The 10,974-nt window shown below is 37.6% G+C and overlaps 1 protein-coding gene and 1 long non-coding RNA gene across 15 annotated transcripts in view; one reads left to right on the forward strand and one right to left on the reverse strand.

Annotated features, from left to right (window-relative positions):
- The window catches only part of tcf4 (transcription factor 4), a 209,463-nt gene that overhangs the window by 124,735 nt on the left and 73,754 nt on the right, over positions 1 to 10,974 (reverse strand). The gene's annotated exons all lie outside the window — the stretch shown is intronic.
- On the forward strand, positions 281 to 3,722 carry LOC148673650 (uncharacterized). The gene is made up of 2 exons (XR_015936081.1): positions 281 to 406; positions 2,622 to 3,722. It is a non-coding gene; the product is annotated as an uncharacterized LOC148673650 (long non-coding RNA).

The following is a 10,974-nucleotide window of genomic DNA, read 5'->3' on the forward strand; positions in this document are numbered from 1 at the left end:
CAGAAAAGGCAATGTGGGCCAAAGTTAAGCCACTTTTTTATTTTTGGTGCTGTTAACATCTGTACTTCAACTGTCTAGACATTTTTTTAAAACAAATTACAGGCTTTTACACTGACAAAGTATATTATACTGCAGATATCACAAACACAAGCTGACACTTGCCTATCTAATGAGTCACAAATGCTTCGGCTTTCCTCTTGATGGCAAAGTCATAGGGTCTAACTAGATAAAGTAGTACACTCCTTTGACATCACTTCTGCTCCAAACAGTTAACTTCAAAACGTCATGCATGGATTACATCTCTGAAAACATGGCAGTTGTCAAAACGTTCCTGTGGTCTTAAGGATAAGAGAATGGGGTTGAAAGAAAAGGAACCTTTAGAATCAAACATCAGGATTTTTTACTGGTAAACTGAAACTTTTTTACATAAAAAACTGTCCTGCCAGATGTGGCCTTTCAATGTATATATATGTAATTTAAATGTATATTAAAAACAGGATGCAAAGGAACAAGTAATAGGTTTATTCCATGCTGAAAAGAGAAGACAGAAAACACAACGTTGTGTTTTCTCTCTTCTCTTTTCAGCATGGAATAAACCTATTACTTGTTCCTTTGCAGACTACGCATGCTGATGCAGTTACTTACCTGAACTACTTAAAAGTGGAATGATGCTTTTGGAAGAATTAATTTAGCAATGGAAATAATTTGCATTTATAAACTTCTCTAAACAAACAAATAAAATATACTAAGCCAAACAGCTGTATGCGTGCAACCAAATAAGCATGAGAAAAACGTGTGACATTTTCCTTTCATTGTACAAACAAAACCAAACTGCCTACTTGAGAGACTAACCTGGAAGTCCTGTTTCCATTTCAGTGAACTCTATATAATAAATCTACACTTGGATTTATCTTCCCGCCTTTTTCCAGAGATATCAGACAAGGGCATCTGGAAGACTTTGTGGTCTTGTTCTATAGCCAATAGACAATTTAAGAAATAAAACCTACTAAGCAAAAGCGATACTGGTTTAGAAAAAATCCATCCGTACATTCAAAATATCTTTGTTGTGCATTTCTCTGTTGCGCTGTGCACGATAAAGTATAACTGAGATAAAAAAAACATTTACAATACGTTTAGTGGCATCAAAGTATCAGGTGTAAGGAAAGTGGATCAAATTTATTTTGACAAACACTGCTTAAAGAAGTACCTTTGGATTTTTACTGCTTGAAAACTGGGGCTTCAGTGACAGCTCTAACATACCTTGATGCCTTTATAACATAAGACCTCAATAATTCGCCTTTGGCAAAATCAACCAGTGCATTAATATTCACCGTAGAACGAATTTCCAAGGTACACCAGAAAAGTATCAAGTTTTTGTGATTTAAAAAAAAACATCTCCTGCCAATAAAATGTTGAATTTCAAGACAGTATTGACTCAGCTTCTAAGACGAAAAGAAATGATGGTTTAATTTAAAATACACATTAAGGAGCGCTTGAAAAGTCAGTACGTTTTTAACATCAGTAAGATTGTAACATCCCTTATACTAACACTGCTGTATAAACAAAGATTGTACGTCTTTTTATATTAAAGAAAATACATATGAAAATAAAAATGTAATTGATTGTTAAGAATCAGAATTGTGCACATTGTTAACCCCAAGACAAGAATATTCTAGGTGCAATTATCAGACTGTTATAAGTGACTGCAGACAAACCTGGTGTCATACATCAGAATATCCGTTAATTGTTACAGAAACAGTTTTGATCAAAGAATAATGGACTCAGAATATCCTAAGAAGGCTCTACGGCACAACTTCCCTGAGAACATTTTTGTGCTGCCAATACTGGGGTCAGCTGCAAGACTTTCTAGCTAGAGAAAAACTTAACCAATTGAAAAATAATCCTCTGTTCGGTTAGATTTAACGTGTGTACTGTATGTGCACGTGTGTGTGTATTTTTATTAAGTAAAGATCACATTTAATTTAAAATCAATATATATGCATGAAAGATAAAAATATCGCGTTTCATAATGTGCTTAACACCAGTCCCTCAATAAACAGGAATACAGCTTTAATGAATGCCTCAGAAATTCAATTGTTGAACTGCAATCTTAGGTTTCCTCTGCTTAAACCATATTCTTCTTGATGTGCTGCAATTATTAGTGAAATCCTTCAGACGGAGAAGGTGGCTCTCTCTTTTGAAAGCGGGCGATCTGTCAGAAACAGCTGTAGATGGGGGTGGGCTGCACCTGCTAGAGTGAGACCTGTTTGAAGAAAAGAGCTGCGATCTGAACTTACACGTCCTAACAATGGGGTAATCACACACAAAAGGCAAAGCATATTTATTCCGGGAACTGCAATAAACAACTGCACTTCCAATTTATAAATGTAAATAAATGTTGTTATTCTGAATTACCTAATATTATTGCAAAATATAGCAAAAGCAGTTGACAACTAATCAGAGAAAGTAGACAGATTTGGGTGAAGAATCCCCTATTTTACCCTTCCCCAGGACCTGAAGTTTGGAGATGCAGATTCCGAACCATCAGCAGAACCATCGACAGAAGTCCCACTGCTCAATTATCTAACACTAAATCAAAGATTTCTTATTCTTCTTTCCAGCTGACCCACAAAGAACAAGGCTGTTCCACAGAGAATGTCCGCAGCTCATCTCACTGCAAGGAAACGCTGTTGAGCGGTGTAAGGTGCAATCAGGGGGCCGCCGATCTGTGTCCTGGGCATCGTGAGCTCCTAGCCTTCCCTGAGGAGTGCCACACTGGCCTATTTGTTCCAGTGGACAGGGGAAGGTTTCACCTCAGTGCCTCACAGCGTCCTCTACTGATCTGGCATTCGATGACGCCAGGTGGAGGAGACTGATCAAGCTCATCTTCGTCCTCTTTGGTTCAAAGGCTTGGCATAATCCTTTGATTAGGCTAATTATGTTTCAAGGGGCTTCAACTAAAACTTGAACGCGTACCTTTCTGTAAAGGTCACATTTGACTATTTTTGCCACCTATTGGCTTTAGTAATAGAGCATCTGAGTTGTAACTCCCCATCGTCTGTTGTTTGATCAATAGAAAACTATGTGAGAAGACAATGTCACTTTCTCATTTTTCTCCCCCTTCTTAAAACACAAAAACATAAATCCAGTTAAGCTATGCACATATCTAAATATTTATTCTTTGCCACTGTGGCAACTAATGATAAATGAAAGGTTTGCAGCCAGATTTGGGCTCAGGGCCAACTCAAGTTGGCACAAAGACTAGCATTTTTTTTTAATATGAGGTAAAATTGACCGGGTTTACTGCTGTTAGACAAGGAGTAAAGTTTTTGTTTTTACCTGCTGTATATTCAAAAGGCACACTAGAGAACATATACATTCTACCTGTGCTGAATAATTCAATTGTTTCAAACTGGACGTCAGCTACCTAAAACCTTAGAAGAAGTCAGTGGAGACCAAGACCTTTGCTGTTCAACAAACACACATCAAGAACTAACAGCAGATACTCAGTGATGGGACTTTAATGAGGTATTCAGCTCAGAATCACCAGAACAGCCAACATGAGGTTATATTACATCAGAATGGACACTTTATTTGATAGGACACTCATGTGGATATTATTTTGTTTATATTATTATTGGGATGAGATCATATTGGGTGCGATTAGCCATCCAGAATGAAAGATAAGCTAAACAGAATAATAAAAGAAATCCAAAAACACAGTATGTCATCTGTATTCTTCACAGATAACATGTGGGATCCCTTCATCTTATATCTCTAACACAAACAAACAAGAGATAAAACAGGAAGATTTCCTTTCTTCCCATAAATTTAAGCACCTCTTCCATGAACTTTATTTCTGTATTAGTTGCACAACCTATTAATTCCAGAGGAGTTAAACGATAGTGACAGGAAGCCTGCTAGGGCCAGCAACTGGGATAATGTCTCTTTACATGGGTAAAGTTTCACGCCATCTAGGTCACCGTCTTAAGGGGAATCAACTGTGCGACTCTTCAGCGCTTTTGCACCATGATCCTTCATCCTGCAGCCTGCAGCCCAAAGTGAAATGCAAGAAAGAAGCCGAGCGCTCAAAGCAAAAATCTGCTTCCAGGACAATCCATTATATCTGACAAGTTAAATGTTCCATGGTAGACCATATGGCATCGGAGCAGGGCCGACAATAGAAGACAGAGACTTAGGAAATGCATCACAATTAAGGTGTTTGGCTACAGTTTTAATTCTTTGAATGGGTTCTTCTATCTTGCTTTTTCTTATAAGCAATAATAATCATTCTTCCCCCCCCACAACATACATCAGCACAGGCTTCACACTCTCTTTCACATTATCTGACCAAGTCTATGAAATTATCTTTTTTTTTTCTCCCCCAAGTGAAAAAGAAGTTTTTATTTCTGAGAAACCCCCAACACCATTTTTACTGACACAAAAAAACGCAGATTGAAATGTCATTTTTATTGGGTCCCGTACACCATTAACAAAACTGTCTTCTTCGGCCTGTTCCCAGAATACGCACAGAATATGAACAATTTGAGATAGCCCTGTTGTACGCTGATACAGAATGACACATTAAATACCTACAGAATCATTCGTGTGCATATTTGCGCAGCTGGGTTCTAACCTGATGCTCTACTTAGACCAGTACACGGTATGATTTCTGATCAAACGCTGCATAATAAACTACAGTAGCTTAGGTTCATGTGGTAATATTATCTGTTCACAGTCTTTAAAAAAAACCGAGATATTATCAGTAACCTTTTTTCCATCTACATACTAGTAAGGCAGCATCGATGCACTGAGAGTTACTGCCTTACAGTCCTTGGGTTGGGTTGCATTTCTGCACTGTGACACCTTCTGCCCGGGATTGGTGACCTGGTGTCCACAGGTGATTTCTCAGGATGCTCTGGTTTTCTTCCGTCGTTCAAATACATGCTGGCTCTATTAATAAGTGTTACTAAGTTGTGCAAGTTTGTGTGCCCTGTGTGCCAATAAGACAAGAGACCCTGTCCTAGAAATAGTCCTGCATTTTATCATATTCTTCTGAGATACATTTTCTCTGATCGTTGCCAGCGTTAATGAATCACAACAAAATATCTCCTGCTAGTATAATATTCTGGTTTTAAAAACGCTAATACTGCTTTGAAGGATGTCTACCATATTTTCAAAGTCTCATCTTTAGATATTTTTGAGTCACCACCCATGAGCTGTTGTTAAAACATGTAAATGCGCTTAAATAGTATAAGAGCAGTAAACGGGAGTGAAATGAACATTAGGCCAAATGAAAAAGAAATCCAAAGACACGAGACTTGGCATAAAACCATTAAGTGCTGTTCTTTTTAATACCTTTAGCAAAATCCAAAACACAGTGGGTCACTACCAAAAGAATTTAAACAAAACCTTCCTTAGAGCAACAGTACTGGATGGAAATTATGTAATGCTGACATAGATCCAGCATACACAAAGCCTGTTCCTCATGACCTCTGCAGGATTTAACCTCTAAATGGCTCTGGCTTCCCTCTTTAAGAACACATCTGCACCACATCATCTTCAGTATTGATCAAACGATCGCACTATCAGAATTAATCATTTAGAAAAAAAGCAGACTATGCTATAAGAAGGACCATAGGTGTAAAGAAAATTTGGAACATGCAGGTATGCCTCTGTCAGTAATAAATATACATTCACAATAGAAAATCTTGCATTTAAATGTATCAGTTTTTGTTTTGTTTAAAATTCACAATATTGTTACCAAAGACAAGTATTTTATATGTGTTACTTGATAATGTAAATGTATTAATTTATATAACAAAGAAGTATAATGACAATAACTTGTTTTGTTAATAAAAGGTGAGATATGGCAAAAAATGTGAAGACAACAAATACAGAAAACAACACAATAGGCACATTTTTTGTATACAATTTCTATATGCTCACTATGGTATTCATTGTGTGCTACAATGAAAAGGAATTTACATACAAGTGACACAATACTAGGAGGTTAGGCAGGGGAGCTATTCTCTTAAATTATACTCCAACTACCTGAACTACATCAAGTTCCCCTTTTTATAACCATTTTAATTCAATCAAAACTTCATCACTCTAATTGTGTTAGCTGGTCAGATGTTAAGGTAATTTCAGAAACCACTGTACAGGGCATGAATGCCAATATTCCTCTCATTTAATTGCCTAAAAGCCTGATGAAAAAAATTAGAAAAACACACAGCAGGAACCTTATAATAAAAGAAGCAAGGTCACAAATTATAATGAACCATTACTCACACCTCAGCATAGCCTTAATGAGTGTTGAAACAAAGGATGAACTATTGTAGGAAGATAAGGAGTCAGTGTTATGTGCTTAACAGCACCATTACAGAATACCAGCACATTTTAAAATGAAGAAAATACTGCCTGATAAGTCAAAAGAGTGCACTTCTTAAACTCCAGTATTTGAAACAACAGTTCACCGCCAATGCGGTGCTTATTTGTTTTGTATTTGGCATTTACATGGGTTGTCCATACAATACACTGCTTTAAATTGAGATATTTCTGCTATTCTCAGCATCAGGAGCACTGTCTTCCTAAGTGCCTTTTACTGTAAACCTTGTTGCCCTCGACAATCGCCATTAATTTTCTAGTGAAAACTCTAGGGAAAGAAATACTAGATACCCCCCCTTCTCCCCCACACTGCACAGCCAGGGGTGCTGAACTTGTTTTGTCCACCCACTGCTGGTCAGGGAAGGTTAATTCAGTCCAGCAGAGGCCATCTTTCTAAAGAGCAAGCTTTCAATCTTCTTTATTTTTAAAAATTATAAAATACAGAAACCCGCAATGCACAAGCAGAAGATGGTCTATAACACAGTGAGTTTTAATTGAAAACTGAAAAACATGAACAAAGAAGAGTCATTTTCTTTCTGTGTTTAATATTTAACAATTCACTTCCTGACCTGTTACGGGAAAGGTGAATTACTAGTTACTTTAACGAGGATCAGAAATTGAGATGGAACACTACGTTTGTCAGACACCTTGGATTTATTGTGGACAGATAAAAGCAGGAAAAAAAATTTTAACTTCAAATTTTTGCATTTCCCCGCCCATGTAAAGTATTAAAAAATGTTTCTTTCCCCTTCTACTGAACACAGGGATACCAGCATTTCAAGTAATTATTTATTTTGGAAGGATTATGATTGTTTATAGGCATCACTCTGACTCTCTCTCTCAATTTTGATGCATGAATCACAATCCTTTTTTTTTCTTTTTATAATAAAAGAACAATACATATGCAAACTGCAGGGAATTGGGTTAATACATGTGCAGTTTCATGCTACCCTTAGCAAATATTTAGGAATAAATAAACAAATACAACAGAACATAAAGGCCAAACTTTGAAGACATGAATGAAAGCACAAATAACTAAACAAGAATCACTAATATCTGAGAGAGAACTTTAAATAATATCCTGAGGAAATTATCAGGTAGGTGCAATCACAACCCAGCAGGTGTGCATCTTTCCAGCGAATCCATAACCCCTGATGAAGGGCTCGTGCTTTGTCTCATAAATAATCAGAATGGTTACAAAAAGAAATAAGGTGTTTTTGCTCTTTTAAGAACTGATGTTTCACCAGAAAAAAATTGGTATCTCAAATATAATCTGTTTTCCGCCAAAGGAGAATGACTGGGTAGGATTTTCATTCTTTGCTTCACCACAAAGGAAAAGTATCTGCTGCCAACAAAAGACATCGACAAGTGCTTCAAGTCTACCTAACTGGCAGTGGCTCTACCCTGTAAAACATAAGTGGAGAATACACCGCCAATGACTACTTACTGAAACCATGATCATGAATTGAAAGAGGAAACATCTGTTCAGAGACACCAAATTATTAAATTTCTACATTGAATGTACTGTAGAATACCGTTCACATGTAGAAATATAAGAACACACCCTGTGGTAAAGAAAATTACCCATGAAGTCGATCAAATAATATTAAAAAATGACAAAGGGAAAAAAAATGAATTTTTTAAAAGTATTTATCCTGAAGGGGAATATTAATTACATTTCAATTCTGAACAAAACTGTTCCTGTCTTCAGGGATTTCCCTCAGAAGCAAATCCCCCCACCCTCTTTTTAAAAGGGTTTAAAGCACAAATTTGAAGAGCTTCTCATTGGCAATACAGAAGTCCTTAATACACACTGCTGAGATACAGACTCCCTCCTCCCCACCACCCGCCTACCCCCATTTAAAATGCCCCTTGGATTAAGACCGAAAGTTGGCAGAGAGTGAGCGTTACAGCAGTAAATGCATCGTTACTCCTAACGACTCTTCAAAGGCACTCTTTATTAAAGAAGGAGCCCTGGAGACAGGCCAATCAGCCCAGGTCTGGGTCAGGCCTGGTCTTCGCTACTCCACAGCAGGCACTGTGAAAGGGGGTAGGCTCAGAATCTCTAATGAGCTAATGTTGCTGAAGTTAACCAATGTACTAAAACCTGTAACAGATACAAAGACGAACAGCAAAAAATAGAAAGGAACCAGAATATTTAATATTTCCTGGGAGAGGCCTTTTTTTAAGGCAGGAATTCCCCTCCCATGTGAAAAGTTTCACATCCCTCACTGGCCCCATCACTGTGTCTTGTATTGGCCAATAAAACTGTGAATTAAACGGACCCAAATGAAAAGTGGAATCCCATATCTTCATTTCTTATTTTAGTTAATCTTTTTGTTAGAGAAAACACAGGGTTTGCAACAAACATATTCTGTGGAGGAGGTAGTCTATATCCTAGATGAGACACCACGCTTGCAAGCCACTATGTCTGGGATATTTGTCTGCTGTACAAACTACACAAATTTACCAACATCCGTGCATTTGGAAAAGACTCAAAGAGCAAAGTTAACATTCTACAAATAACAGCTACAGGTTTGGGGACAATGTGTACACAGTGCTGTCCCCTTTAAGCAATTACCATACTGTACTTTCTCTCTACAAGGGCTTGACAATGTTTACTATATTCTTCATTTCACCAGAACAACACACAGCAGAATTAAACAGTGATATATGATTTGCTTTATTATCATAACTCCTCCATCATTGCTTCAAACTATTGAAAACTCAAGACTTCTGACACCCACAGTTTGCTTTCATACTATAAAAGCTACAATGCATGAAAATGGATGCTATTCACTGTACATGCGTGAACTACATAAAATACAATCAAAAATGGATTCACTGAATATCTGTCAAGTTTAAAAATGTCCTTTTGCTCAAAGACTCGACTTCTACGTGCCAGCCATGAACTCTAGGAAATGATGCAGTGGTATGCAGCCCAGACAGAGGCAAGTTCGCACAACAAAGAGGTTTAGAGATAATCTAGAGCTTTGTTTTTCTGGTCTGAGTAAGTGGTGCTGGCTATCTATTGGGTAGACGCACGAGGCATGGTCACTCATGTACTGGCAGTGCCAGTGGGTCCTGGTCACTGAAATCGGCTAAACTGCAAACTGAGACAGGCGCAGCCACAGAACTGAGCTGCACGGGCGTTGGGGAGGCCAGACCTGACTTCCCTGCCCTCCTCCCTGATGCAAAGAGCTTGTTGCTACGTGGTCGGCGATTAACAAGCCAATCACACAAAGGCAGTTTTACAAGTTGCCTACTAAAGGCAGAAAAGGATAAAAACAAACACAACTTCATTGGAAAATTACTGGAATCCCATGAAATCAACAGGATTTAAATACAACGTGCAGCACTTCATAGTTGTAAATCCATCTCGACTATACAGTATACAATTCCGCCTTCATGAAAGTTCTGCTCTTGTGTAGATGTGGCAAACCAGTGTTATCTGAAAACTTTTTGTAACACTTTCCTCCTGATCCCAACCACCAAAAGAAAACTGCTACAAGCCAAGGTAATATGTTTTAACTATGAGAGGTGTTTTCTTTCTGTCTTTGCTTAATTTAATGCATTTTAAAAAATCAGTAGGTCACAAGCTTCCACCTGACAGAAAAAAAAAGACAACAAAGGTTTTCTGAGGACATGAATTAGGATTCTCATGCATCCTCACACTTTACGCAGATATGAGTCAAAGAATCATGATCACAGAAATGGTGATGATCGATACCTATCATGGGTTCATTCTTGTAACAAAGGGAATCTTTTCATCTTAACATGAATATATCCTTTCACTCCCGAGTCGTGAGATTTCCTCTGCCAGCAAAGGTCTGTGGCATTAACAGCTGTACAGACATGTGCAACAACAAAAAAAAAAAAACTGGCTGTCTGTTTGCACAGGCAGAGATACAACCTCTAACCTATCATCATCAAAGGCTGTGTTGGTGCTCCTCAAATCTGTCATTCTGATCATCCAAAAATGAACACTAAAGGCTTAAAGAGATTACGTATTATAGTGCTGGTTAAAAACAAAATAAAAAAAAACCAAGCAACTTAATGTTCTCCTATCTGTGGCTTCAGAGAGCGTTTGCCGAAACTTTGATAACGTACAGCCCTAATGCAGCACAATACTTAAGGATTATGCTGGCAAATTGAAGAGGTTATAAAACAAAGCACTTTCCAGTAATCTTTTGTTTCCATGGATTAACCTTCTCTTTTTATATAGTAGTCCCTATACTAAGTCCCTTTCTACATCACAGTGGGGAGGTGATGTGTTATTGAAGTGAATATCGTTGCTTTCCCCTATTTTCTGTCATAGCTTGAATTAAGGGAACTACTGAACACACTGCCTCCCTGTCTGGTCGCATGGGTCCGAGAAGGGTATTTTAAAAGATGTTACAAGCGCTCAAATATCACTACCTCAGAGATGTCGAAATGGACTGGGGAATTTTCAAGTTCTACAGCAAAAAGGAAAATAAAATTGCACCCAAACAGAACTATCTTCTTCCATTTAAAAAACTCCTTAAATAAAAAAATGAACAAATATTCCTACTCTTAAATAGCACAATAGTAAAATCTCTAAAA

The sequence above is a fragment of the Lepisosteus platostomus genome, chromosome 4 (genome assembly GCF_059453375.1).
Source record: "Lepisosteus platostomus isolate fLepPlt1 chromosome 4, fLepPlt1.hap1, whole genome shotgun sequence".
In the NCBI taxonomy this organism is placed as follows: domain Eukaryota; kingdom Metazoa; phylum Chordata; class Actinopteri; order Semionotiformes; family Lepisosteidae; genus Lepisosteus; species Lepisosteus platostomus.